We start from the raw sequence: 7,241 nt of genomic DNA on the forward strand, positions 1-7,241 counted from the left end.
TGCCAAGGACAGCGGGTTCAAACGTGACCTGAAGTGCTCCAGAGGCATCGAAGCACGGTCAGTCGCCGTTTGCAGGATTGCATCCGGGCATTATGCTCGTATCAACCGGCCGGCAGATGCGGCTGGGCCCATCGAACTCTGCATGACGCCCGACCAAGTAAAAGACCAGACCTACTTCCTAGCGCATCTCTCCCAGCAACAGCTCTCCCGCGTCATGTTTCCGCTCGGCCACTTTACAAAGAGTGAGGTGCGGCAGCTTGCGCAGAGCGCAGACCTCGCGAACAAGGAACGCAAAGATAGCCAGGGCATCTGCTTCCTTGGCAAGGTCAAGTTCAGCGAGTTCGTGAAGGAGCACCTGGGCGTGTGGCCTGGCCCGGTCATCGAAGAGGAGAGCAACGAGGTGGTTGCCCGACATGATGGCTTCTGGTTCTACACTATCGGGCAACGCTCTGGTCTCAACTTGGGGGAGCTTCCAAACGGGCCCTGGTGCGTCTTTGCTACTGCTGTTTAGGGATGTACAACAGCGTATGCTGGCTGCACATTTTTGGGTCAGCACCTACACAATTAGATACAGAAATGCAGCATCTTTGGATGGATTTCTGGGCGGGCGTGATTCCCAATTTGCATTTGGAGTCAACGTCCATGGGTATGCGGTAGTGATGAAAGCATGCATCATCTTCATCACATACAGAGACAGAATTACCATAGCTCAGAGTCGAACTGAATCAAATGCATGCATGCGGAACAGTTCCTGTCAACCGCTGAATCACAGAACCCCAATACACACAAATAAGGCTTCCTGGTCACCAGAGTGAACAACGTGACTTGCAAATGCAAATGCAAATGAGGCACCTGAGGAGTCGGTTGATATGGTGCAACTGTACTGAAAGCATGCATCATTACATCGCATAGATAATGGCAGGAAACACTCAACAAGCAACAAAGACAGCGCATTTGAAGTGATACAGCTCATTGAACGTCAGCGGTCGGAGCAAGCAAGCCTGTCATAAACGCGCGACCGCTCGCACAAGCTAAAACTTGAAGAGAACGCCGGTACATGATAGCATTGCCCCTACATAGCTGATGCTGAGTTCCCTCAGCGCATTGGCGACAAATCCATCCTTGATAACGTCGCCCCCAGCACTCGTTGTCGCCAGGGTATTGAGGAGCTCCATCGCCGGCTTGCCCATGCGGCCTAACGTCTCGGGCGACAGCGGGCTGAAGGCGTAGCCATTGGGGTCAGCGGATTGTTACTTTGTCCGCTTCAGCTGATCCCGCGCTGCTGCTGCGCCACCTTCCGCTTGTGTGGCTTGCACGTGGGAGGGTGCGCACGGGTGCACCACCGAGACGTCGGCGACATGGAAAGCATGCATCATTACATCACATAGATAATGGCAGGAAATAGACAACAAGAAACAACGACAGCACATTCAAAGTGATACAGCTCATTGAACGTCAGCGGTCGGAACAAGCAAGCTGTCATAAACGCGCGGCCGCCGGCACGAGCTAAAACTTGAAGAGAACGCCGGTACAAAGCATGCATCATCGTCATCACATGGTGGGACCATGATCCACCTTTCTGTAGTTCTCCCGCTGTAGATCTTTCTACTCATTGATCTAGCATGGATGGGACTGAGATGGTTCCTGTGTGAGGGCAAGGGTCTCCACACATGCTTGATGCATCATCATGCGCTCATGGCTGCAATCGTGGTCTCGGAGACAAGGATCGCATCTAGTAGGGTTGCATCACCTTGACGGTCATGCCATCATGCAAGAACTACTCGTGCCGCGCCTGGGTGTGGGCATTGCTGGAGATTTTTCGGCATGCTACCGAACGGAATAATCATATCAAACAGACTGGTTTGCCACGCAGCACTGCTACATACCAGCTTTCTTGGAAGTCATACGGGTTGTGTCCTGCAGGTATGTGGTTCGGAAGGACCCAGAGATGAACGCTGTCTATGTTTCACGGCACTATTTCACTTGCGACAAAGCCCGGAATGCCTTCTTATGCGATTCCTTCAACTGGATCAATGGTCCACCGTGCGGTGCTGGACCTCCCAGCGACCTGACCAAGCAACATGTAGTCCAATGCCCTGATCCACAGCGAGACGATCAGTTGTACGTGAAAGTGCGTCATGGCGCGAACATCTACAAATGTGAGGAGTTCAGGTTTTCGGATGACGGGCAATCTGCATTTGTTCGCTTATCCGAGAGCGATCAAGGCCTGGCTGCGGGGCAATATGCTGTTTTCTATCGTAACGGAGTGTGCCTAGGCTCCGGTGTCATGACGGAAAGTCTGTCCATAGTCCCTGCCAGTGAGGCTAGCAATGTAGCATCGATGTAACCATGTCCGCCAAGATGTCTGCACCAGCTGACAGTTGTTTCAATCTGAAGTGTAGTATGGACGATGCATGCAACAAGGAAGTGCAAGACCGCAACGAAAGCGCTTCGACTCGGATCATGAGTCAACACCAAACGCGTTCTGCCTGCCCTCTCCATGCTCTTACGCGGCTGCGGTTGTCATCTTAATCTAGCTGAAGACAGCTGTGCGTATTCTACCTGGTAATGGTGCGGTCCTTGGGCCCAGGGCAAGTTGTTAATTCAAGCCGTTTCTTTATCATCTCCGTAAGCAAGGTAGTTGGGGAAACCACAACGCGTCGCAATTTATGCGCCTTCACGTCGTTAAGTCATAATTTCATCGACCAGCAAGTGCATGCTCTTATGCTTATCAGCTCATGCTCACTTGCCGATGGCAGACATGGCACAAATGGCAGTCAACATGACATCAATGTGCATCCCACACCCTGTGCCTTGTCGCCCTACGTTGCTGATTCATTCCTAGGCAGACATAACAACAAAACACACCAATCTCACACATGCAAATCAGCATCATGGCATGTCAGCGGTTAGGAATGGCAGCCCGCTATACTTAATGAATTGCTTCATAGAGAAGTAAAGACCTTTTTTCACCTGAGGCTGGAAAACTGGACTCGACTCACACTTGAAGCAATAAATAGTTACAAAAGCTTATCTGTTTTGCGTATAACGCCCCACGACAACACTGTTTGTGATGCAGCATGGACACATGAGAACCTCAGCGTCTCCTTTTGGTTCCATTATGAAACTTCCAAAGCTGCAAACAGCTCAGCAGCCTCAGCTGGCTTCCCTGTACACTGCGATGTAGTCAACCCGAAGTGTCTGTGGAAAGCTTGCTTCAGTTGGATGGCCACAAAAATTGCCGCCAGCTGCTAAGTTCAGTAGCACATGGAAAGCCTGATCAAAGGGAGCCGCGGAATTAGCGGCCTTGTCAACAGCCGTTGTGTACCACTCTTCGCTGGTCACCTGCATGGCACATCTGTGGCCGATGAAAGATGAATGTGACAAATGCTCTGGTCTCTGCAAGCCAGAAATATGATTTCACGAGGGCTGAACGCTACCCCAGATAGAACTTCATGCATTCACTGCCTGCCTAATCTTATCAGGGTGATCATGACATCAATCGCAAACAACAGGTGTTAACTATAGGCTGTGTGGACAACAGAAATGAGCATGAAGACACAGAAGGAAACAATGTCAGCAACTATAAAGCTCAAAGCGCTGCCTTACATGCCCAGTGAACTTCCGAAAAGTTGACAAAACTTTTCTACACGAGTTGACACCTCGCAGTTGCCGGCAACCGCACCTGATGAACCGAGACGTCATCTCGAAAAAAACCGCATCTTCTCTTGCCACCATTCTAAAGCGTACACGTGATACTCCGCTTTGTTGACTTCGGCCAGCGGCGCATCGCCGCTTAGACTGCGCTGATTTGGCCACTCACCCCCGAAGTGCAGGGTCGCAAGTGTGCCGTGCATGTTTTGCTTTGCTTCCATGATGTCTATTTCACCCCCTGCCGCCCAGCCGCCATATGTCTGCGCGATCCAATACCCTCAAATCCTCATCAACACAGCAGGACTCGAGAGCTCTACTGCTCGATACATGGCCCAATTGGGAACCAGTGTCGAAAAATTGATTCAATGTGTTTGGCATGCGAGCGCAGGGGCCACCACAGCTGCAAGAATGTGCAAGGCTCCTAGCCAAGCCACCACAGGACGCACTCATGCTCACGTATCAAAAACCAAAAGGAAAGTGCAAATTGCGCAGGGTGAATGGCAGGCAGTGCTTGCATCAAGAGGACTGCGCCAGTTATGTTTGCATGTTCTGTTTGCTTATCAGACTGCGCCAGATACATGTGCGAGCTCTGTTTGCTTGTCATTCTCCATCTACATGTGCTCAAGAAAGACATTGGCGAGATAACAAATCACTCAATCATGAACCATGCCATGTCACCACAAGGCGCTCACAGCGCCAACAAGGACCCAGGGTGCATCGGCCTCGGTTGCAAGGATCGTGATTCGGCCAAGGGCAGATTCGGAGGGGATCGGTGGGTGAGTGGTGCGCACAGGATTGGTTGGCAGCATCCAAAATGCAGGCCATATGCCGTTCTCTGCGCCCTGTGGAAGGGCGATGCGTGCAGCTATTCGGACACCCTGTGAGGGGCAACCAGTTTGAGCGCGCGGCTGAATTGAACCAAGAGCGCTATCCGACTTCGCTCGCAAACGGGCAGATGTGTATGCATTAGGGTGCGGCCCGCGCGTTAAGACAATTTCCAGGGCGCAGCCATTGCATGCTGGGCATCTGGTACGATGGCCGAGTTGTCCAGACTGTTCGTGTAGATTTGCGGCTCATTGTTTCCCCATCCTGGTACGCCGTAATCCGTCCCATCTCCCAGCATGTGCTCCCATGTATTGCTGTCTACTGCTGTTCTCTGGCACCCCGGAGCACAGGCAAAGCTCTCGAAGTGCTCTACCCGCCAACCGCTGATTTGCGGCGCCTGATCATGCGAACGCGTTGTCTCCATTGCCAATCGACTCTGCCCCCTGCATCGAAACGATGTGTCAGCATCAGCCGGTCTGCAGTAATGTGCTGGGATCATCAGGACGCCTGGTTTCGAGGTCAGGGTGTAGAATACGTAATCCGTGGCTCCCGCCTCGATTACGCCCCGAACACGGGTATACTGAATTGAAATTCCTTGGTGGTGTGAGGCATGAGATTAAAATGACACTTCCTACTTCAGTTTGCTGCTTCAAAACGGGGTGCCCGTCACGCTCCACGTGCCAAACGACTTGAAGCAGGTGCCCAGGCCCCACTGCTCAGGGTTGCCCAATTACAGATTCGTTCCATTGCCGAATGCTGCGAACGTTAAAGCGGAAGACCTCACCTTTCACGCAACATAGTAGACAATTGATACTCCTACAACTGAGTGCACGCGCCTCTTGCATGGATTGGTATTGAGAAAGTACAAATCAAATAGATGCCAATACTCCGTCGAAACGCAAATGAAGGAAAGATATTAACAACACAACGCAAAATTTGAAACCTTGGGACAGCGTTCACAAGATTTTGATCAGCCATAAAGCGAAGGTTTTTATGCGGTGAGTGCCATCGACGTTGGATCCCTGACGAGAAGTTCCGTACCTTGCTGTTCGCAACCACTGTGCAGAAAAGCCCCTTTGTAGCGGAAGCCACTCTCGTCTCGTCATTCGCAGTCGACCATCCGCTGATAACCTGTGACCTATGTATGTGCGCGAGGGTAGAAATAATGCTTGCACCCGGTGACGCAACGTCCTGTCTCGAGATAGCAACTTCACTCGGCCCCGACCGGCGTCGCTGGTGGCGACAGATATGTTTGGTTTTATTCCCAAGCTGTGACTTTGAGACGATTCGCAGCAACTTGAAGCATGCTGTTGGTGCATACGTGTACATACACGTGCGATGCATCGAGATCAACGGAGATCTGACCACATGTCTCGAGATGGTCGTGCAAGAAAACGCAGCACTCCAGTCGTCCGTAATCACACAGCTACCACACAATACTCGTCAACAAGCTAAGCCTCTAAGTAATACACCCACTGACAGGACGTCATGGATGGGCAAGTCACAGTCAACATGCCAGTTCGCGGTTTCCCTGGTGTTTCCTTGAATGCAACTGCAATGGTAATCTGCTTCTTGCTAGGGATCTTCTCATTAGGCTTGATGACGAACGATGGGTTGTCGCAGCTGAAGAGGAAGTCGGCTTCTTTGAGGAAGGATTCATGAACGTAGCTGCTGCAGGCCCTCCCCCTTTCCCTCCCGACGCCTTCACTGGCCCTTGTGGAGTAGGAGGAGTGCACCGACCAACAAGCAGACACGTGAAGTCCCCCCCCAACGGTGACGACAGCGTCAGTGTCGATCGGAAGCTTTCGCCGATGTTGGTCGGCTCAAACGTGACTGGCACGTCCACCTCAACGGGCTCAGATCCGGTGGGCGTTGCAGCGATGTTCGGTGGCGCCTGGAACCCTAGCGCCTGTACATCGCCAGTGAAACTGCTCTTGTAGGTCCCTTTTTCAGGGTGGTAGTGCGTGAACCGGAACGTCCGCGTTTCAGAACCCCCCAACGCGACCTTGAAATTCAGCACCTTGTCGACGATCGTTGGCTGCCCTTCAGGTGCAGCAAGTACTCGTACTTCCCGAGCTCTGGACACTCGAGCACGAGCGTTGTTTCCGAGTCCATAACAAGCAGAGGCCTGTACGAAATGGTGACCTCCGCAGTGCCGTTTGCCTCAATCTGCACTCCCTCTCGTGGATGTTTCACCAGTGGGTTGGGGCACACGCTGGAGAGCGTCACCGCACGGTTCAGCGGGTTGGTGATGTGGATCTGTTTAGAAACATTGGTGCGCACGGGCGCGTTGAGCTCGAGTGTGGCGATGTGGTCAGGGTTCTGGCATGTGTAAGCAATCTCGTAGAAGTGGTACTCCTTGGTGGTTTCGTTGGTGAAAGTGACGGTTGTACTGAAGGAGCCCGCAACATACGAGTAGACGGAAAGCTTGAAGTCCTTGTCGGCTAGTCCAGGCAAGTCGATGAATTGGGGACCATTGAGCTGCGTCGACTCAGGCAGCGAGTCAGCACGGTGCACAGTCACTTTGAACCTCTGTGCCTTGGACAGCCAGTTGCTGACAGAGAGGACTTCAATGTGCTGGCGCTTGGCTTTGATTTCCCTGCACGAGGGGTCACCATGTCTGGATTATGAAACACCATTGCGGAGCGATGCAATGGCCAATGGATGGCGGTGACAATACGTGAGACGGCCGGCCGGCCAGGAGGCAAAGGGCAACGCTGGTCTTGAAAAGCGCAAACTCAATTGAAGTCTGTTGGCACTCT

This window comes from Nuphar pumila, unplaced genomic scaffold (genome assembly GCF_984573655.1).
Source record: "Nuphar pumila unplaced genomic scaffold, dmNupPumi1.hap1.1 HAP1_SCAFFOLD_1572, whole genome shotgun sequence".
Classification (NCBI taxonomy): Eukaryota; Viridiplantae; Streptophyta; class Magnoliopsida; order Nymphaeales; family Nymphaeaceae; genus Nuphar; species Nuphar pumila.